The 23385-nt window shown below is 38.7% G+C and overlaps 1 long non-coding RNA gene across 17 annotated transcripts in view; it reads right to left on the bottom strand.

Annotated features, from left to right (window-relative positions):
- The window catches only part of LOC121913241, a 262336-nt gene that overhangs the window by 102303 nt on the left and 136648 nt on the right, over positions 1-23385 (bottom strand). For 7 of the 17 annotated variants that reach the window (XR_006100249.1, XR_006100270.1, XR_006100276.1 and 4 more), the window contains 2 exons: positions 19494-19606; positions 16476-16696 (listed from right to left, as the gene is read on the bottom strand). This is a non-coding gene — a long non-coding RNA (uncharacterized LOC121913241). Of the gene's footprint in view, positions 1-13209; positions 13269-15785; positions 16697-18013; positions 18108-18437; positions 19010-19493; positions 19607-23385 lie in introns of those variants that run through there. The other 10 variants (XR_006100252.1, XR_006100246.1, XR_006100247.1 and 7 more) reach the window with 6 other exon arrangements.

Below are 23385 nucleotides of genomic sequence, written 5' to 3'. Positions count from 1 at the left end.
TTCTAGTGTGTTTAACAGTCTTACAACCTTTATACATCCTAATGATCTAGTAAATAGCTTTTAATGAGCACTGCCCAACATCTTTTAAATCCATTGCACCATTAAAAACCAAGTGCACCCTGTTGTAAATAAACCTCGAAATAAATGACTGATAGCATGGTGGAAGGTATAAAGGCTGAGGGAAGACGGGGAAAAAATTAAATTAAATCCAACCACTTATTTCTTTAAGGAGCTCCTTGTTTTGTACCTATAAAATTAGGGATGCTAGTGATGCTTATTTCTTGGAATTGTATTATGTAATAATAAGGTTAACTAGCATTAAAAATAAATAAACTGACTAGTGAATAAACAAATTAATAAATGTAGCCAAAATAAAAAAAAAAAAATAATAATACTGATGCAATACAGTTGAAATAGAGTGAAGTACTTTTGAGTAATTTTAGAGTTATATTTTCTAAGCGAGAGTAGTGTATAACTTGTATTACTAACTGTTAGCATCTGTTAGCATTATTATTATTTATATCCTGTGGACAGTTTATTACATTATTATATTATATTGCTGTATGAAATTAATTGTCACTTCAGTTGCTATCGCCATCTGATTCTGCAGCTTTTGATGCTGTCAGTGAATTTGAATTTGATGCAGTGAAGGCTGACAAAGTGACACAGTAATTTGCTTCTAATGGATTTGGATTTGCATACCAGCAACTAGTGAGTTAGCCGTCACGTAAGCACAGAAGTTTGAATAAGTTGTGATGGTTAGAGCAGCTGAATAGGTAAACCTGCATCGGTGGGACTTTGTGCTTGGAAGAAAGGATTGTGGGAGTCCTGTTTGGTGGTAGAAATCAATCATTTGGCACCATCCAGTCAGTCATTACCTTCTACTGCATTTAAAATGGTGCTAAAAGTGCCATGAATTTGCACTTTACAGGTAGGTCAGTGGAAGTGTTACCCAGGGAAAGGAATAATGAGGGTTTTGAGGTAAAAGCTTTAGCAAAGCAACGGTCACCAGTATTAGTTGATATTTGGTGAAGTAAAAAACTTCATCAAGTATCGAGAGAGAGAGAGGGGGTCTTTTTTTTGAAAAGTTAAGCATCTTAACAATTCAAGAAAAACTGAGGTTAAATCTTTGTAGGACATAACATACACTTTCTATAATCAAGAGGACAATATGAGTAACGTTGACCAGTCGTCCTCACCATCAAGACATCAAGCCACTAAAACTCCACTGAGGCAGTTGTGGTCAAGATCCAGCACATGCATCAAAAAAGGGGTCAGGAGTAGGGAATCCTCTTTTTTCCTTAGATTTTTTTTTCTTGGTTTAGTTTCAGCTCAGGCCAATACCCAAAGTTTAGGTATCTAAATATTTTTTGGAGGAGAAAATGTTTAATAGGTTCATCCCTAAGAAATCTTAGGGATGTATTGTGAGGGGTTTAGAGATCCATTCTAAATGTGGGTGTACGTAAATAGTACACCAATACACAAGTGGTCTCAAATGAAAATTTTTGGTTCAGCTTTCCTGTTTTATGCTCATTTGCAGCTCCAGTCAAAAGATAGCTTTTAAAACCATGATCTTTTAACAATCATCAATCCCATCACAGGTAAGGCTTATTTATTATGAAAATAAGAACCGTAAAACCTTTGAAATAAAGTCTAATTACATTGATTAAATGACCTTCCAGTCAGCCTATAGCTACTCTTGACTCCAGGGTGAATAAAATAATAATATAAGTTAGTTCCACACACATTGAAATCAGTTCAGGTAAAATCCAGGTCACAACGTACGTATATAAAAAATGCTAGAATCGCATGAAATGCAGCTTACGCTATTGACTGAATATCTTCTCTGGTTTAAGATTAACTCTGCAGAATGGTTAAAAAAAACAACAGAAAGTGATTAACTTTTATGTTCCACCCCTAACAAACAACCAAACTGATGCTGAAACTAAGAATAGGACTAGGGCTGGGTATTGTTTATAAATAATACAATACCGGTACCCTTGAAGCGGTACCAATACCATTAGAGTACTTCTTTCGATACCTTTTTTTTCCTACTTCATTCAATACCCATCATGTGAATGGAAGCATTCAGTCCTCCCCATCCAAATGATCTTTACACAAATACATTTTGAAAGTGTTCAAATTATTGAAATGTATGTTAGTTTTTAAATAAGTGTACAAAACTGTACAATGAAGTATTATCACCACAGACTGTATGGGTTGTAGCTGCTGCGGTAGCGGACCAATCATATGTCGCATTAAATCTAAGATCGCTTGCGGTGATTGGCTGCATGCAAATACAACCATACAAATAGTCATTTTTTTCTAGATCTGGGTACAAAAAGGATCAAATGCAGGTACTGACTGGAGAAGTTTTGATACTACTTGTTACTGGGTTACACCTTAAAGGTATCGAGTACCGATATCCAGCCCTATATGGGGGCCTCTCTAAGGAGTGATATCCTTTGGTTTGAAACCAATCAGGAGTGCACGAAGATGTGCTGTATATCATACCATGTACATTCATCTTTGCAGGCAAAATCACTGTGTATATAAGGAATTTGAGCCACACCGTTTCTGAATTCACAGAAGAGTAAAGAGCACTTGCAAATGGTTCAGAATATTTCCAGTGGACAACAAACAAAAAACAGGTGGCAGGAAAAATTATATGATGACCTAAATGACAGCCATAAACACTAAACCCTCAACACTCAACTCAACAAGATACTGAACTGTTGCAGAGGCTTTTCAGATTAAAGTGGGAGTGCTTATCATTCATGATAAGAGGAAGAAGTAATAATTAACAGTATTAAGACACATCTCAGGAATGCAATGCAACATTTTGGCTGCTGAGTAATTGGGAACAGTGTTTTAGCAACCTTGAAGATACAACAAAAACAGAACAAGTGATGTTTTATATTTTCACTGTGTTTAGTCAAGAGGAACATGACTAAATTGACTTACAGATTGGCTACAGCTAATGCCTGTAATCTACAACACATCTGCACACAGCACTTGAAGCCTTTTCTTTCCATCACACTCAATATAGGAAATATTTTGCAGCTTACCTCCCACAGTATGCAGCAAGGGAGGCTAACATTTGATTAGTGAAAACACGAACTCCTGGTAGCTGTTGGACAGCTGACATGTTTGCTTGATGAAGAGAACAGGTAAATCCAAATACTGATGCAGGCAGGGTAAAAGTGGTGTCCTGAGAGCATTAATTCACAAGTATAAGATCAGATATGAATACCTGGGGCCGTATTCACAAACATTCTGAGAATACTGTGAGAGCTCCTAATTCAGCCTAAAAATTTTTAGCAAGGAGTCCTAGCTGAGGAATGATTTAGGAAATCACTCAGAGCAACTCTGAGCAAGAAAGGGACAGAGAATTTTGCCTTAGTGAGGAAGTGTGGTTGACCCTGTTGCTAGGCATGACTCATTCTTTTAAAAGGTGTGATTGGTTGATCAAAAAAAAAAGAAAAGAAATAAAAATGCACTTTTAGTGATAATGGGCATAGAATGGACAGTGAAATTGACAGGCCTAATCACAGAATTTAGTCTCTATTAAGACATGGTGCAATTATAAATACTATTTTATGTAATGAACATCTAAATTGTGAGCCAAACTTTAAAAGTAGCCTATGAAATGTTTTAAAACACAGGCCTACTTGTGCAGTAGCCTTTTCACATTCTGATAGTTGTTATATTTATTTGCTTACGTTTATTTACCATGCTGGTCATTTTAGTACTTAATCTATTTGATATTAACAGGGGAAAAATTGGCTCAGCTCTCATCAATTGCTGTGATTGCTGGCCAGTCTATAGAAGTAGCATCACTGGTTAGCATGTATATATCTTTTTTTTTCCCCAGCTGATTGACCGCAAACATTATCCCAGCATGATCTAATCTGTAGTGTTTCATTAACTTACTGTAATTCACTGTTTGGAGAATATTTCTCCTACCTCTTTGTCTTTCCCGCATTTTCTCTTCTGCTTAATAAAATCTTTAAGTACTACTCCTAACAGTTTTTCACCTTTGGAGATCTCTTAAAGGCTAAGATGTTTTGTGAATAACTTTTATCTTTATCTAGTCTTAACTGAAAGGAGAAATTCTTAGAAAATGCCATAATTCTAAAAATTTCCTTAGAATTTAGTCACTAGGAGCAACTCTTTGTACTAGGAAGCTTTATGAAAACAGCCCCCAAAGTCATGTTTTTTGACTTTTGATCTTAAAAAATGGTCAAAGGAGAAGCACAGCATCCTCATATCTCAAAACAAAACAATCAATGACATGTTCAATTGACATAAGGCCTGCTTATCAGTTGAGGCAGTGTCTTGTGAGGGAATGGATGCCCTCAAGTACGCTGGAAAATGGGAAGAAAAGGTTCATCTAAAGGATGCTGCTGTTATCACTCACAATACCAGAGCAGTGCTATGCCAGGGAGATTAGTTTTACATCTTTAACCTGTGCTAAACAATATTTTTACATTAACAATGACTCAAATGAGTAATGTGATAGGAGTCATGTAGTGATAGTAGTGATGAACATAGAGAATTATCACCCAACACTGCAGTTCCCCACAGCTCTATGGACTGTTTTAGCATCTCTCAGCTCACTGTTTTGGTTTTTCAGCCTGCAACTTTACTCTCACAGCTCTTATCAGTGTTGTTTCCAACCTGCTCAACGGCAGTCTTATAGCAGTCACCAAAATCCTCAAGCTGCTTATTCTTTTCATCCATTACATATTAATGTTTGTTGCATTTAGATGTATACATATTGATTCATGCTGGATGGTGCAAATAGCAGCAATTAAGGTTCTGACATTCTGAATGTTTCAGAAATCAGTAGGTTAATCTTTTAATACTGTGTGAGATGTCGTTCTAATGCGAGTATATTTACAGTATAATGCAGAGACCAGAAATCTGTGAGATCTGTTTTGTCTCTAATCTTGTGCATTTTCAAAACTTGTGAAGCATTTTGAATTTACTTTAGTGCTTTCACATACTGCAGAGACTATAAAGAGTCATCCCCACAGAGTATTTGAATAGATTTGTCATCACCATAGCATTTGATGTACTGCAGGTGCATGGGGCATTTTCAAAACATGTGCTGACTTTCGTCTAAAGTGGGAAATTACACTGAGTTACATCAACATGGAGTATTTCCTCATCTAATATCTACAATAGTTGATACTCATATCTACAAGAATTCTGTTTTTTAGAGTTGGTGTCTCACAGTATGAAGAAGGTGATCCATAGGAAGACATTAGGTATTTAAATTTAACTCTAAAATGTCTTTATTGGGATAAAATAAAAGTGTGACTGACTTAACTATCCAGTTTGTAAACATTCCTCTAAATGGCTTGAATATTGAGAACAAGTGCTGCCCTTCTTGCTTTTGGGGGAAAAAATTGCATCTATTTAGGGCTGCAACTAACGATTATTTTCATTATTGATTAATCTGTGGATTGTTCTCTAAATTAATCATTAATAAAATGTCAGAAAATAGTGGAAAATGCCATTGTAAATTCCCAGAGTCAAAGGTGACATCTTCAAATGTCTTGTTTTGTCTGTCCAAAATCAAAAGATATTCAGTTTACTATAGTGTATGACAAATAAAAGCATTAAATCATCACATTTGAGAAAATAAAACCAGACAGTTCGTAAAGTTTTTGCTTAAACTTGTAACCCACAAAAAAGTTGTGTAATGGGTAAAAAATATAATTATATACATTTATGGGTACAGAGATGGGTAAAAATGAACTAAATGCAGTCAGGTAGCAGGTGAGAACAAAAAAATAGAAGTCAGAAATCAAGATGATTTTCAGTATTTTTAACATCTAAATCAGCTAATATTATCAAGTCTAATCAGCTGCCATGTTCTTTTTATTGTGAAGTGGAGCATGTCAGAAAATGAAGATTCAGAGTATGTTACACACTGTTATAAGGTACACAAGTGAGCAGTCATTATAACAAGTATGCAATCATTTTTAAGTGTGTGTGTGTGAGAGAGAAAGAGCAGCGATATCTGTGACTGTGTATCTGTGTGCACAGTGGCATGTGTGAATATCAGTGAATGTGCAGTGCTGCCCTTCTTGCAGAGACACAGATTATGATAGCACAAGTAAAAATAAAGCACTCTAAAGTTAGTGACTGTGCAGCCTATGTGTTTAATCACGGGTCACAGGTCTTATGTTTACATGTGCAGATTTGACTTGAAGTTAATTGCGGGTAATGGGTCGGTTTCGGTACTGAGCTTTGTGAGTGTGGGTTTGCAAAATTGGACCCGTGCAGGATTCTGCCATAAAGATAAATAAGGTAAATAAATATTTTTGCAATGAAAATGTAGCTGCCTGCTTGTATTAGGTGGCTGTGGCTCAGGAGGTAGAGCAGGTCATCCACTAATCAGAAGATGGGCGGTTTGCTTCCTGGCTCCTCCAGTCCACATGTTGAAGTGTCCTTGGGCAAGATACTGAATCCCAAATTGCTCCCGATGCTGTACCATCGGTGTGTGAATGTGTGTATGAATGATTAGTTCCTACTGATGTGCAGGTTGGCACCTTGCATGGCAGCCCCTGCTTTCAGCATATGAATGTGGAGATGGGAATGTGTGAATAGGTGAATGTGGCTTTTAGTGTAAAAGCACATTGAGTGGTCAGAGGACTAGAAAGGTGCTATGTAAGTGCAGTCCATTTACCATTTAACATTGTGGTTCGGCAAGGACGACAAGGTTACAAATACTGAAAAGCTTGTGTGTATTCCGATGTATTCTGATAGAAACTATATTATTGTGCCCTGATCCCATACGAATAGATGCATAAGACTGGGTTCAGGGAGCTGCTGTGGATGACAGCAGAGGAGTTTGCTCTGCTATATCATCACCTTGTGTCTGCCTCACTGCATGCCTTGTGCTCTCATTGGCTGTAACTCGTTGCCGCCATCATTGCTAGTTGCAATACTTTTCACACTACAGGATTTGGACTCCCTGACAGGTTCATTTTGCCTCTGATCTTAGGCTTTTTGTCTGCAATCTCTTAAAACTCAGTGTCAGTGAGTGGAAAATCAGGGTTAAAATTGTGTAATGTGAACTCGGCATAAGTTTGTCCATTGAGCAGCTCTATGACAGCAACCTCCCACTGAACTTACTCCTCTGCGTGATTATGTTGGTATGCCGTGGGTGAGTGTCAATGTCTATGATAGACAACATGCATAGGGTCCTTCTCTGTACCACCTTCACCAGAGAGTCCAGCTCCATACCAACCATAGAAGCGGCTCGCCTGACCAGCTTGTCCAGCCGCATAGCATATCTCTTCTTCATGCTGCCTCCCCAGCACACCACAGCATAGAAGAGAACACTGGCAACCACAGACCGGTAAAACATCTGCATGAGTTTCCTACAGGACAGTGCATATCACAACTAAACCTGCAGTAGAGAAGCAGGAAGAGTAAAAATAATTCAAAGAGTAGAAAAACACAGCAACACAGACAGAGCTACTGGCTACTGCCTACTCGCATCAGTGCCGAAGTATATGACAAAGATTATACAATTATCAAAATAGTTGCCAATTAACTTTCTGCCGATCAACTCAAATCAATTATTAAAGTAATCATTGCAGCTCTACTTGTATCAACTTATTTTAGAGACCTAAAAAGCAAAAGACAGCAAACATTTTGCATGGGCACACAAACTGTGTAGCAATGATACATGAAAATCAGAATTAGTAAGTAACTATAGGATAATGATTTTTATTTTAAAAAAGTGTATTACAACAACAACAGGCATAGGTGACTGTGAGATGATAAAAGTACAAAATTGTATTTTTCGTGGGGATTAGGTACACTCAATGAGGGCTGTAGTCTGCTGGTTGACTGGTCGATTAGTTGGTCGATATGCTCTCGTCTGACTAAATTCTCATTGTAATTCTCATTGAAATCGATAGTGTTTGGGAGTCTCTGTGCAGCGCTGTTCCGGTACGTGAGTCAACCTCTGTCGTTGCCTGGGAAAATATTGGTAGCGTGGCTCCGTTAAGGAGTATGTTTGCGTAGCGAGTGGGAAAGAGCGAGGGGCAGAGAAGTGACGGTGGATGCGAGCGGGGCAGAGGAAAAGGTTAGAAGTAAGTGCTTTTCAAATGCTGGAAAAGTAAAGGGAGTTAGCTCCAAAGTTAGCAACAATGGGTTAGCCTAACCTGAAGACACAAAACAGAGAAATACAGAACAGAGAAATGTGTGGCTGCCGAGTTTACTGTGCACCCTATCCCATTACCCCCCCACTGAATATATTAAAAGTTTTAATATATTCAGCGGATCTTAATCTTAATAGTCTTTTCTTGATAACAGCCTGCATTTCATTCCATACCATGAAGTATGTTGGTACCATATGTAAATGTGGTTGGAGTGACTATGGATGGAGTGTCTCTGAAGAGCATGCCTTGACCTTAGAAAATGATGGCAAACTGGATTGAATTAGGAGTATTAGCCACTGAGAGTAACATGGGTCTCTGAAGATGGAGATTATGTGATTAAAGACCTTCAGGAGACAGACGGACAGGACAAGAGAAATTTATTCTCCAGCTGCAGGTTCACTTGCAATGACGAGGCGAGCGGTTCTACTTCCCTTGTGGCCTTCACTGTTGACAGTCATCCAATTGTTGATCACAAGGGGAGACATGTAGACAATATACACTCTTCCAACAGAATTCTCAGGTGTATATATAATATGTTTATATATGTGTGTATACACTATACTCCCCAAATACTGGCAGCTGATTAAATGCCCCACCAGAGAGGAAAACACCTGGGATCAGTTTAGGAAATTGAAAAAATTTTTGGGGGGGGCAACTTTTGCCCCCACTGTCTAAAAAATTGGGGCATTTACTAAATTTTGGGGGCAAAAATAGTAATTAGTGCATAAAGTTGCTGTTTTTAACGTGAAATGAGCACATCAAAATAAATACAGTAATCATCACCTTGTGTAACCAAAACCTCCTCAGTAAACACTGTCTCATTTGTAATAATTGTCTACATGTTCTAACTACAATAATAAGCACATGAAAAGCAAATTAATGCATCAATTTCCTTTCAACAACTAAGGTTTTATTTAGGAAGAACCTTCAGTATAAACCACTAGATGACAGTATAACATAATGATCTTGAGATCATGACGATATTTAATTGGTTTGATCTAATTAAATTGACCAAAAGTTCTGGTTGGGGGGATAATGTCATATTCAGACCTCCTACAAGTCAAAGCCAGTCTACCGTTGTTATTGTGGGTCTGATGTGTTGCATGGCACAGTTTTACAATATTACAGACTAGTGGCTGCAAGTACTGTCAAAAGAGCCAAAACGAGTGTAATATTCCTATTTCATCTCCAAATTTATCCCTGAGGTTTTGACCAGGATGACATGATGAAAATAACATAATAGGCACTGCCTCATTGGTTAGTAAAAAATCTGTTTTAGATTTGGGAATAAAAGCTCATTTCACTTGATGCACTGAGCCCATTAATGTTAGTTGCTGCCCTTTTTACACAGCCTGTTCAAGGCGGGAATCCTGCGCCTTTATTCTGCCTCGCTGTCATTGTCGTTGTCAGCCAGACACAAGACACTAGTGTTAGCGTTAATATTACTTATCATAAGCAAATCGATTATGTTTGCTTGCTTGGTGCTGATGAGCCAAACACTTTTTTGACCTGTTCGCTTCCTTTGATAAAGTCGTGATTACTTTTTCGCGGTTCCAGGCTATTTTTGGGTGGGTGAGCCCTGCGTGCCTTGCAGTAGAGGAGAGTCGTCTTATTCATTTATTCTACACCAAGCCAGTCTATTTTCCATTTTTCAATAGTTGAAGCCGCAACTTTCTTTGCCATCTTATTCGTCTTTATTTTGCTTGCTGGTGGTGGTGTTGGTGATGGCCTGGGACTTAGGTTGCTTTCATCGGGTGGAGCAGTTACAGTTTTTGCAAGGAGGTAGCGGTCCATCCTGGCAGTGAACTTCACTGCAGGTGCAGCAGGAGTGCAACACCTCTGTCAGGTATCGTAGTGCGTAGTGTGAACGACAGCGCTGTTTGTGTTTGTGTGTTGAAATTGAAATTAAATGAATTGGATGAAAATAAAATGATGGCATCATGTAGAATTAGGATATTGACCTAAACTGGTAAAGATAAAATTATTTTTTTTGAATTTTTGGGGGCAATTCACAGTTTTTAGGGGCATTCGAAGATTTCTTGGGGCATTTTTGCCTTTACCCCCCGCTAATTTCCGACGCTGCCTGGGATCACCATTATACGACTATCAACAGCGCATATCACGCCGTCCCCCATGCATATAAACTGAGTAATTCTGACCACACCATGGTTCATCTCATTCCTGCATACAGGCAGAAATTAAAACTTTCCAAACTTGTTGTGAGGTCATCTAAAAAGTGGACCAGTGAAGTTATGGAGGATCTTCGCACGTGTTTGGACTGTACTGACTGGGATGTTTTCAGGACTGCCACAAACAGCTTGGATGAGTACACAGAGGCTGTGACATCATACATCAGCTCTTGTGAGAACAGCTGTATTCCATCACACACCAGGGTTATTTACAACAACAACAAACCCTGGTTTACAGCAGAATTCAGACAGCTAAGGTTGGAAAAGGAGGAAGTGTTTAGGAGTGGGGACAAAGACTGGTTTAAAGAGTCTAAATACAGGTTTAGCAAGGCGGTGAAAGATGCCAAACGCCTGTATTCAAAGAGACTCTGACAACAGTTCTCAGATAATGACTCGGCCTCTGTCTGGAAGGTCCTGAGGCAGATAACCAAGCCGTCTGCCCCCCATTCCACTGACGACTCATGCCTGGCCAGCAGCTTGATGAGACCATATGTTTACAGATATCGGCAGATAGAAACAGATGAAAGAGCAGGGAGAGTTAACAGATAATTAGAATAGTTATAATTAAAATTAGTTCTCTTTCAAATCAAACATCCCAAGATATGAGTGGAAAGTAATGTTCTTGCAAATGCATTTATAACCTTATTTTTTTGACTAAAACGTTGCTTAACCATGTCATGTGATATGCTGCTTCAGGACATTTTAACAACAAATATTACTGAGCCAAGGATGATTTAATATCCAGGAATTCACATTATAGACACTGTCACTGACTATGCCCTTAACAAATTGGCCCCTTAAACGGTCCGGCTATATGCTAGGTTTTGACCTAGTCTTTTTATTATCTTATATCTTACATTTTCTTCTACTGTAACAGGGATGCAAAATATTGGATTTTTTGCCAATATCCGATATACCGATATTTTCAACTCATTGTGGCTGATTGCCAATGCCGATACCGATATATGCACGTATTTTTTTCCAGCTGGCTAAGGAGACTATTATGCATGCAAGCATAGATTGTACTAAGTATGATCAAGAAAGACAATACATGAAGGAAGAACCTAGGAAGACTGGAGTTCAGGAGCTCAGCATTAAAACTTTAATGAACCTGCCAAGTGGGTGGAGTTTTCTTTGAGTTTATTAGACATTAGACAGGATTAATGTATAGGATTTAATCTCCGGTCCACACTCCGGAGCAGAGGGTGGCGGTGATGCATCTAATATGCTGGTTGCCAACTGCCATTATAAACCAAAAAGAAGAATTTTTTTTTCCAAACAGAGTGGTACATCCTGTCAGCTGACGTGTTTCCTATCTGTGCAGCCGAACATAGCAGTTCCTCCACAGACTGTTTCACCCTGATGGTCCCGATGCTTCCTCCGCAGGCTCCACTTCACTCAGCTGCCCGTCAGACACGAAGCTTCTTCCCACTTTAATCTGAATAACAAACTGTTGCTCGGTGCTCTGGTTGGATCCACATGGAGAGCCAGGGCTAATGTTAGCTGAGAGGCTAGCGGAGCGTTAGCCGCAGACCGGATGGAAGGTTTAAGTGGGAAGAAGCAGCTGATCTGACAGGCAGCTGAGAGAAGTGAGGCCTGTGGAGGAAGCATTGGGACTGGCAGGGTGTGCCAGTAATAATGCGCATCCCTAATTGTAACTTTTTTTTAAATATTATTTAGAGCCTCTTGATTTTGGGTATATTTTTGACTGTTTATTTTTGACCGCTACGCACCGAACAACACCAAGTCAAATTCCTCATATGTAATCTGATTACTTACTTGGCAATAAAGCTGATTCTGATTCAGGTGACTGTGTGGTACTAGCATTACCAATGGCAGATGAAACAGAGACAATCCAAGGGATCGTTGTCTTCAGGCTGCTGCAGCCAGCCTCCAAGGCTGTTTCTTTGGAACAGATCACCAGGGATTCGGGGAGTCGATTCAGCTTCACACAGATGTTCAAAATCGAATCCTGTGTTTCTGTGGTTATTGACAGGACCAATTCAAATGTCCCTTTTAATATGTTTGCAATGTGGTACCTGACAAAAGACTTTGCATTCAAGGCTCAGCAGGCTCCCACCTACGCTCTTCCCATGATTATTTCAATTATGATGTGGCAGAATTCACTTTTCTTCATTAATAAAGACATGAATACACTTTATGTGGCCAAACTGTAATTATAACAAATATAATTTGTAATCTGAAACATTAACTGAAAAAATGTTGCATGACATACTCACTCTATAAACTTTGAAGACTTTGTCTTACCTCATGCAGAAAATAACCAGGCATATAAGGTAACATTCAACTTTGATATGACCAAACCTGGATTTATACGCATAATCTAATTACTATGGGTGATATATTTCTCAAATGATCCATGCAGGGTAAATGAATTAAGGACATAAAGATGATGATCTCCTCATCTGAAGTCATTGCTTTCCTCACAGATTTAAAAAAAATTTAAAAACTGTTTAATTTTAGTGGAGACGCAATGAGGTGATGGATTAAGGAGCCTTTGTTTTATGTCATAACAGTTAATGATTTTTTTAAAGAGATTTTTACATCAATCAGACTAGCACAGACAATGCTCACAATGCTTAGATGAGCATTAAAATGTTTTTTGGTTGGTTTTCTGCATGGCTGACGTGTGCAAGGGCAAGGACGTGGAGACAAACAAGACAAATGCTGGGCATGTGATCCTAGGACAGTTTCCCTCCATAGTGATTTCATTTTCATGGCACCCTACCACTCCCACTTCCTGCAGAATAGGTCATCTGAGACCGTATTGAGGGCTGAGGAGTATCAGAATCTCTTTGATTGTATTTACCGTGATAAATCTTTCCATCTCTTGCTGGCGGTCACCATTTCTGATTGCTGTGTACCTGAAAAACTGCAAGCAAGAAAGTGTGTTGTGTTACCATGACATCCAGCAACTTAGGCTGGTTTTTAATGTAATTATAAAAATGTACAATAACAAATTGAAATTAAAAAATATTTAAGCACCCTTGGCCCTTCCTTAAAAGTATCCTGCTGAGTTTTTGACGATTTGTAGCGCTATGGTGCAATTTCGTTAGTAACAATTTAGGTTTTTTTTGAGGAAGGAAATTCATTCATTTGTTTATTAGGCCTCAAGGATACACAAAATGCCATTTGGTGGAAAACACTGAATGTAACCATAAGTTTGTTTGTTTGTTTACAAGAAAACTCCACATGGCGTCTTTATGGAACCCCAGGGTGTTACAGCGCTCACTGTGGGAAACATTGCCCTAGTGAACTAAAAGTGGCCCGGCAGCCATGAAAGTGTCACTCTGATCTTGAAATGAGATTGATCGCTTTTTAATGCAAGGGGGAAGTTCATAAGTAAACAACTGTTAAGGGAAGCAACAAGGACATAATGATGCCAGTCAGTCATAATGATGCCAGATATAATGATGTCAGTCAGGTAATGCATTTATACCTGACTGACTTGTAGATCCTTTACCAGCTTCTGCTACAAACACTGGATGACATACCGCAGCAATATTACAAACCAACAGTACATGTAATGTACTGTATGTATAGAGGCAGGTATTCTCCTCAGCACCAACCCTTCTATCACTTAAACCCTTTTAACCTCTATTTATATCCAGGGAAGTATTGCTAAGAGCACACACATTCACAACTAGTACAACCACCACCTGATCTGATGGCCACTGAGCAGCTCCATTGAGCAGTTGGGGGTTGAGGGTCTTGGTAGTAAGGGAGGGGTGCTGCTCTTTTAAGTTGCCCACCCAGATTTATTCTGCATGTCTGGAGAACCTTCCTTTCACAAGCCTGTCTTTAGGCCAACATTTATTTATGTATTTATTGTCTGCGCATTAAGGAGAGTTGGTGTGGTTGAGAGTAAGGGTAAAGCAGAGCATGCAGTGAGCACAGGCGCATTTAGTGTTCCTGCTGCAGTAGTAGGACTATATAATGTTGATCAAGTCCCTCTATATTAACTAACAACAGGTGTGCAGTTGGCAGAGTACTAGGGTCATGTGAGGCAAATGCTGGATATCAAAGGGTAGGTCACTCCACAACTGGGACCATGATCAGTGGCACTGTGTCAAAGTCTGATCCCGCTGGCAAGGATTGTAAGAAAACTGTTAATCACGGCTTTTTGAGAAGCTATGCTGTTTTGGACCCTCGACCGCCTGTCACCACTGTGACTGATGCTGTGATTCTTCTTAAGCACTGTAAGTACCTAGAGAGTCATCTTAAAGGCTGTGACTAGATGGTTCAACTGTTACTTTTATTATTGTCTCTTCTGTGAATCATCAAGAGTGCTTGAGAGTAAATCCTCTGAATCAAGTAGTTTGTTTAAACCTCTTCTTTAAAATAACAAAACACTGACTAAACCTTTTGAGTTAATATGGCAAACTTGTTATCATCCAGAAGATAACATTAGCATTTATTTGAAGTCGCGTTTGTGTCCATCTGATGAACGTAAGTCCAATATTCTCTCTCCTTTTAGCTATGTTTTGGTCTTCACCAGGAAAATATCTGATTCTTAAGCTGCCAAATGCTTTTTCACTGATAACTGCTGCAGCTGAAAACGATGATGAATGTGTAGAGAGTGAACCAAGGCAGAGTCGGGCCATAATTCTCTGTGGGTTCTTCACTACAAGTGACCCCTTTCATATATGAGCAGTCATGTGATCTATTGTTAATCTAAAAATATTGATTATAGCCACTTTAAGCCATTTAGAGATCCTTACTGGTAAGTCAGATGTTCCCACTGTCTTCCATACATCTGTGCCATTCAGACATCCGTTTTAAGCTGTAAATTGTGGCAACAAATGAATAAAGACTTTGAGTTTAAAGGGTGGGTGGTGGAAAAAGAGATGTCACCACACCAATAAACGGTGTGAAAGAGGGAGCACCAGCACAAAAGCGGAAGAATGGTAAAGAGGAAAGTGTCCGGAAACCCTTTTAAGAGGAGGAAGGAAGAGATTTTTCTTTAATCCCTGTGAGGCAAAGCGACTTAATGGAAACTTCTTCTTATCAGGCATGATGCAGAGACCTTACCATTGCCTGTGCTTCACTTTGATGTGTCTGAGAGAGAGACCACTAAAGACTGCTTCACCACATGCGTGCACACAGACAGCCTCACAACCCTTTAGTTGGCTACACTGTACAATAGATCTTTGCTGCAAAGATATGGTGTTCTAAACGTGTTGGGTTTATTGTTGTTCCCACTTCCCCCTCAACTTACATAATTCCAAAAAGCATTTCATTTTTAAATCAGATTCCCATGTGCTGCCCTTAGATATTGCTATTGTACACAAATATGCCTGTTTTTTTTTTTCTTCTTGCCTAAGTTATGAAAATGTGCATGTAAAAGCTTTTAAAGGGAATTATCACAAAAAGAGAAACAGGTGCACTCTGATCATGCATGCTTACCCTTTATTTAGTGCGCATAAGGCAGGGAGGTTGGCTTTCGTTTCAGCAAAAGTGCCATACTTTCCAACTGAGGCTGAATTGTGTCGGGTGCATTTGTCTGATTCACACAGTTAAAACAACTACCTGCTGTCATTTTGCAAGAACACACAATTTAAAACATATAATATTAACCACAAACAAATCAAATGAGAAACCATCCTTCATGCAGATATTCAGAGACAAGCTTTGCAGGTTTGAGACATGATTACGGTGCTGATAATGCTATGTGTGGAGTGGTTTGATGCAATATTAACACAATCGTAATAACACAATGCCTTTTGTACACCGTGCCAGAACAGAAGTGGCGTATCCCCTGCAGCGATAACAGCAGCATTCTGTAATCACCATAGTGACAGTACTGCTTTAAAACACTGTGATGATCATGAAGTATTGGCTGCCCACATCAAAACACTGCGAGTAAACAAAGGCAGAGACTGAATGTCCTCTGTCACAATTACTTGCTGATTCTCCTCAGTCACATGGGAAGCCTTGATCATGACCTGCTTATTATGTGGCTCGCCCATTTAAAAAACACATGCTGTGGATAACGTTTATGTTTGTCAAGATTGCAGGGGAGGTAGCAGAGGAAGGTGGCGGTAATACAAATCAGTAATCTAAAAATACCTACACACACTGAATTCTGATACTTTTATTGTATTTGGTTTTGGGTTCTTTTGGATTTTTTTTGTTTGTTTTCCCCCAGTTTGGAACACTCAATTCTTATGCATCATAGTTCTTGTCACAGCTAACTCTTCTGTTGGCCTGGAGAGTGCTGATACAATCTCACAGTATATATCCTCATATCGTCCACCCCTAGAGGGAAAATAATTACATCTCGGCAGCCCTGAAGAAGCTCTGAAAAGAGCAAATAAGAAAAATAATAATGAACACATGCTCTCTCTTTCTAATACATATGCACACTCACAAACAAGTCATAGCAAGCATTGTATCAGTGGCCATACATTATGAACTCATCAGCCCTGACAGATAGCACATGTCAAAAAGGCAATTGCCCTCAAAAACGGCAGAAAAAAAAAAAGACAGCATGAGGGAAATAAGCAAGCAAACAGACAACTAGTCAAGCAGGCGAATAGGGTGGAGAGGAAATAAGACAAAGAATGAGGGGGAGGGACAGAGACATGAGGGATTATCTGTCATTCAGCCCCTTTTTTTCATATCACATGTTCAATACTAAACATACACCAGACTAAGGGATCACATTGGTGTTGTGCTGTGTACATGGTATATATTTGAAAAGCAATTGTGAACACAATCATTTTAAAGACTGAAATAAAAAAATAAAAGTATCTTTGTACATATCATTCAAAGTCAGTCAAACTGCAAACCTTGTATTCAGTAAAATGCACTGCTGCCATCATCTCAATCAGGCAACCTGGCATTTTAATCAGAGGTGTACTTGTAGGTGGCTAAAGCCAGACTCTGTTGATTATAAGATTATTAAAATCCTGACAGATACTGAAATCTCACTGTCTCATACACAAAGAAAAATGTAACAAATGATCTGTTCTTGAATTATGAACCTCACTCAGACTACAAGATTAGAAAACAAAGGAACATTGCAGACTCCAGGATATTAACAAGATTATCTTTTCAGTGGAGCTACACGTCACCTAGCTTCCTCTCACATAAACTCATCTCCCTCAAATTCTGATTGGATTTGACTTCTACTAAAATTTATACATTTAGGAAGTGAAGCATTTAGGCATTCAGGATGCCACAGAACACCTTGTCTTGTGTGCTTATTACACACACCCTTCTGTTCCTGCTGTAGTCCATGTGGTCTCCACTTATATATATTAGTCTTATTCCAGAAATAAGTAGCTAACTGGTATCACCATATTGAACAGGATGCTTTTCTCATCTTGGGGCTTCTGTATTTAAGTAACTCTTTAAATTCTAATGTTGTCCAGTCCACAGAACCTTAAACTCTAAAGCCCTTTAATATTTTTGTATGAAGTATGAAAGGTTGACTGGACTGTCCAGTTGATTATTTCTGTCATTTTCCATTTCCTTCAGCTGTTCAGTAAGTAACGTTTGGGTGTTGTTCAAAGGGGAGGGGTGGGGGTGCCTTTATTTGATTGTAATAGCAAAGATACAGACAGGAAATGCAGGGAGAGAGAATTGGATATGACATGCAACAAAGTTCCGTACCTGGAATTGAAACTTGCTTTCTTTAATGGTTGCTGCAGCTTTAGCTCTGAGAGGCTTTAAATGGAAACCTGGTAACCACAGACTCACTCAGTACCTGGTAATTTTCCATAATGTAGAGAGATTGAGCTCTTTAGAGCAGCACTACACTGGATACTTATTTGGCTTATTGCAGTATTTTCATGGCATCATGTATTGCAGTAGAGTTGTTGTGTGTAATCATTTAAGCAAATCTACCAGATCAGTAAAAATACTCTATTCTGCCATGTTAAGATGACAAATGGGAGGGATGTAGGGATGCGTCTCTGACAGAAAAGGACTGTCATTGCATCATTATTTTTTTCATAATATTCTGTTAGTTATTTGATCTAGATTGTATGAACTAGTAGGGAAGTCTGTTGAAATGGCAAAATAATTGTTATATTTTAAGTAATAGTCTGGGAAAAGATATTTTTGTCGCTGTCTTATGTCAGTGGGAACCTTCTCATGGTATCTCATTATCAAACACTGCATCCTACTTTATAGAGCGCTTTTGATATTGCAAGGGCATGCTATTGACTGCCTGGGGTTACCACCTGACTTGATGAATAAACAAGCAGATTTAGTCGTGCTCTGCACAGGGGAGGATCCACATACATCATGCATGATGCAAGAGGCATGGTGGGAGGAGGCAGGGCATGAGTAGGAAGGAGACGGGCATGGCCTCTGGGCACCACAGGCCCCTCTGCTGGGATCCATTTACAATCGCAGCATAAAGTAAAAAGTTGTGGTTGTGTGTGAGAGTATGAGACTGATTCTATGTGTGAGAGAAATGAGAAACAGCAATTTAAAGAAGCTGCACTGGTTATTTAAGTATACACTGACATTTTCTGAATTTGTCACAGTTGTTACAGATTTCATGAAAGCTGATGAGAAATTAGACTCACTTTGGCAAACACTCACATATTAGCTAACAAACAGGTGGTAATGAGTGTTGTAAGATTCTTGAATGTGGGTATCCTAATTAGAGATTAAAGGAAAATAAAGGAAATAACATTTGATTAGCTTGTTTTTGTATAAACTTCTAGCACTCATACATAGAGAAATCCAGCAGAGAAAAAAGACAAAAACAAATGTTAAAGCTATTTCCAAAAACAAAAGTAACCTTTATAGGTTTTTCAGTAAATAGTCTTCCTCTATACTTGTAAAGCAAACTAAGAAAACATACTTGTGAAAATGAAAATACAAATTATTATTGACAGATGAAAAAATACCAGAATCACCAGATCGGTTGTTATTCAAAAAATTAAATTGTCATAAAAATGAAGACTTTATCAAGAGTTAACCCTACTCCACAAGCTTTTGTTCTGCTTTTGCACCATTCTTTTTAAACAAAATGAATGGTGTAGAACAGAGGCAAAACTAAAATCAAAGGGTTCCCAAGGAAAATTGTTATCATAGCATTGTTTAAGGTGAATTTGATGAACAAAGCAATATTACTTACTGTGTAGGGTTGGGTGATCGTTTCATATCATCCAACCTTGGTTACTCAATTGCCAGGGAGTGGTGGGTAGCAGGGGGGTGGGGGGAGTTGCGTCACAGCTCATGTCAATGTGTCTGTGTGAGACAATATCACAGCATCATGTTTGGTTTAACATTATGATCTTATCTTTAATATCACAATCCAAATCATAACCATAACGTTAACTACTCTTATGAAGTGCAGAGCAAAGTTTGGGTGAGCAGGCATATGGAGGACGGAGATGCTGGGTGTCAAATCCGTGGAAAAGAGACATCAAACTGGTTTGTAATTAAGGATTTGAAATTCACTTGTCACTCTTGCTAATTAACGGATCTCAGCGGGTGGACAGGCCGCTCCACCACAAACATCTCTAAATGGACAGTAGGGCACAGATTCTAGGGATTATTTTTATAGTGTTTTAGCTCTGAAAGTAAGTTAGTTAAAATTGCCTTAATGTCAGCATAGGAAAAACCAGTTGTCGATCATCCCTTCAATCGTTGATATATAATCGGATCGCCAATCAATACAAGCCTTCTACTGTGTGTTTTAGGTTTTGTTTTTTTTTTCTTTTTTTTAGCAACGGCCTGATGATGGTGATGGATTTCTAGCTGCTGTCACGGCCGCTGTCCATGGTGCTGATTCCATAGTTGCTCTGGGTGTTTGCAACATTTGATTTGTGCTAGCGGCCTAGAATTGAACTGATAGTCAACAGTTTGCTTTGATTGATTTGTTTAAGATCCTAGTAGTCGAGTCTCCATTAAGCTTTTTTTAGTTTTAAAGTCAGAAGTTATACATTATGGGGTGTGTTACAACTGCATTACAGTTTACTTAACAATCTCTGCTTTTTAATGGAAGAAAACTACATAAAAATGCATTTTGTTATATACAGTACAGTAAGCAACAAACTGGTGATGCACAGTAAGAGACAGATAAGCTTAACTACTACAGTGACAGAATACTTGATATTAATGCTCCAATATGTGATCCTCCACTCATTGCAGTTTTTCCAGTTTAACGAACGTTTATTGTAACTTTGACATCTCTTTGCAAAATCCACCTCTGCTACTTATGATGAGCTTAGTTGACCTGCCTGAAAGAAATATGGAGTGCAGGCCCGATGTGCTACACTGGAACTTCCTTGTACAAGGTAGGATAATAAAGAGGAGGTTGGGGAGTTTGCCTAGGAGCAGTTATGCACTGGGTGAAACATTCATAACAGTGTTGAAATTAGTGAAATATTGTAGCTCTTTCAAAGGCAGACTTATAATTGACTGAAGTGTATCTTCAATTTGTTGCACCACAATCTGAATGTTTTCCAACATCGTGTTGTGCCACATGAATGAATGATTAGCAAAGTCTTTTTTTTCTCAGTATTCCTCCATTTTTCCTGCAAGACATGTTTTACTTTGAGGACTGGGCTGATAAAAATGACCCACCCCATCTCTTATAATCTGACTAGGTATAGAGTAGCTATGCAGTTATTTGTTAAATGCTGTTGTAACATTGTAGTAAATACCATACATGTAATTTGTCCATGTATAAAGCTGATAATACACTATGTGGCCTAAACATTGTGCTTCTTTGTGGCAGTGATAAAGAAAAAAATCACAGTTAAATGGTACTTGAAACACACTAGCCAAATTAAATGGATCATGGCAAGCAGACTGAAGATACATTTCACTTCAGTGGTCGACTATTCGGCAGGCCAACAGGATTTTGTCTGACCCTTCTCATGTGTTGAACTCTGAGGATTTGCTAATGAATTCTTGAGGGAGGTACAGGGTCCCTTTGTGTAGGCACAATCGTTATAAACATTCATTTGTCCCTTTATCAGTGAAACTTATTAATGGACAACTTGTGGAGGACAGACACAAGGGCAGAGAGGAACTCAGATAACTGTTGCTCTCCACCGATTTTGTGCTTGTTTGTAAGCATTTAATTTATTTACAGTTCAATTGTGTATGCTTGAGATGTTTTTGCCTTAGAGCTGCAGTTTTTTTAATAGAGTGAACAGTTTTTGTACTAATTCGCTGGTAATTTTTTATCTTCAGCCAGTGTCTGCACATTTGTTCTTATTTATTTAGTTTTTCTTACTGTGATTATGTTGCAGCAATTTCTTTTATCCAAGACAAACTTCTCCTGAGGGAGACAATAAAAGTGACCTTGACCTTGACCTTATCACTCAGCTTCACTGCTGTGGTCATGCATGTATTATGCATGTAGTAGATACTGACTGAATCAGTCTAAGGAAAAATTATTTGATGGTTACAAGTTTAAAGCCTTTTAAATTCTTGAAATGTTACTCATGAATATTCATCATACTGAGATCATACAGTTACACTGAATGCCCTTCAGAATGGCATAATAAATAATTTCTTCTTTTCTGACTCGTTACAGACGAGAGCAATAGAAATCAATTAAGTATAACAGACAGTGATGAGACTAGTATTGATGAACAGGAGCAAGACAAGGACACTGAACAATGAGCAATTGAAATCGCAGATGACGAACAGGGGGGAGAGAGAGAGAGACCTGAGGAAGGAGAAATTATGATGTTAGGCGTGATATAAAAAAAACTCACTGATCAAAAAGCGAGTAGATATTAAGATTAGCAAAAGCACCAGTAACAAGTAGTTGGCTAAACAAGTGAAAACTTCATTATAATCAAGAGTTCTTTTACTGACAAAACAATCTCACCTTAAAATCAATTTAGGAGCTTTCAATCATATCACACAAACTTCATCAGCAGATGGAGTTGTCAAAATTGTCAATGAAATGTAGATGCTCAAATTAAAATTTTTACAGCACTTTATGGACTGGCTTAACAGTTAAATTTCAAAGCTTTCAATCCTATCCCACAATCTGCATCAGCAGATGGAGTTTGCCCAGTTGTCGTCTGCTGATATTCCATCTGTGCTCCAGTATGATTAACAGATGCAGAACATCTACTAAATTAACCTTGTGGTTAGATTGCTTCATTTGTCCACTACCTTTTCCAAGAATGAACTCTGAAACTCGGTCTTGGAAAAAGTCCATAACAGAGTTTCTGCCAGTGTATTGAAAGGCCAGTGACCTGCCAGGCCTGAGTTGACCCCTCGCCAGGCCTAAGTATCGGGGAATTTTTTAAAAAAATGTATTAGAAGATGTTTACTAGACTATAACATATTTACAAGTAGCACAGCCCCTTTAACAAATAGCTCAGTGCGTAGCTAGTGTGTGGTCAAGAGATAAAGAGAGGGAGAGAGCGTGTGTGTGTGACGGTGAGGCTACAGTGACCAGAGCACAGAGTATGAAGTTAGTGTGTGTACAGTCGAGGCTATTTGTCCGCTACAAATAGCCACAACTTCTCAAGACCCAAGCTGAAGTGAAGGGTGTTAGTCCCGAAGCTAGCGACAACTTTGGCCCAGTCTCACTTAAGGTGGACTCCTTTAACCTTTTAACATCCACCGGGTCACCGGCGACCCGCTTAAGCCAGTTGTAAGTGGTAGCATCACACAGTAATGAGTCAAAGCAAATGGCACAATTTGGCCAATTGGAGATGATTGGAGAGGTTCGGGGACACCAGTGACACCACAAAATAAAACTTCCTAGCTCCCATAAGGTTAGGCCTAGAGGTCTGGAATTTTATACAGGTTGACAAGATGTACAAGGTATGTGGTGTTCTGCATAGTTCTGGCATAAAGTGTGTCCTAATTATTCTTATTCAAATATGACTTATAGACGAGGACCAAAAACACTTTTTTGAGCCTTGTTTGAACTGATGTAGTACTGTTTGTGTTTTAGCCACATGCTAAACAAGCACATTTCCAGAAACTAGAAGATGTCACTTGTCAAATGAAGCCTAATACATCATGGCCTTGCAGTTCTTCTGTTA

This window comes from Thunnus maccoyii, chromosome 2, assembly GCF_910596095.1.
Source record: "Thunnus maccoyii chromosome 2, fThuMac1.1, whole genome shotgun sequence".
Lineage (NCBI taxonomy): Eukaryota > Metazoa > Chordata > Actinopteri > Scombriformes > Scombridae > Thunnus > Thunnus maccoyii.
The sequence above is the reverse complement of the archived record's forward strand: the minus strand, read 5'-3'. Positions and strand labels throughout refer to the sequence as shown.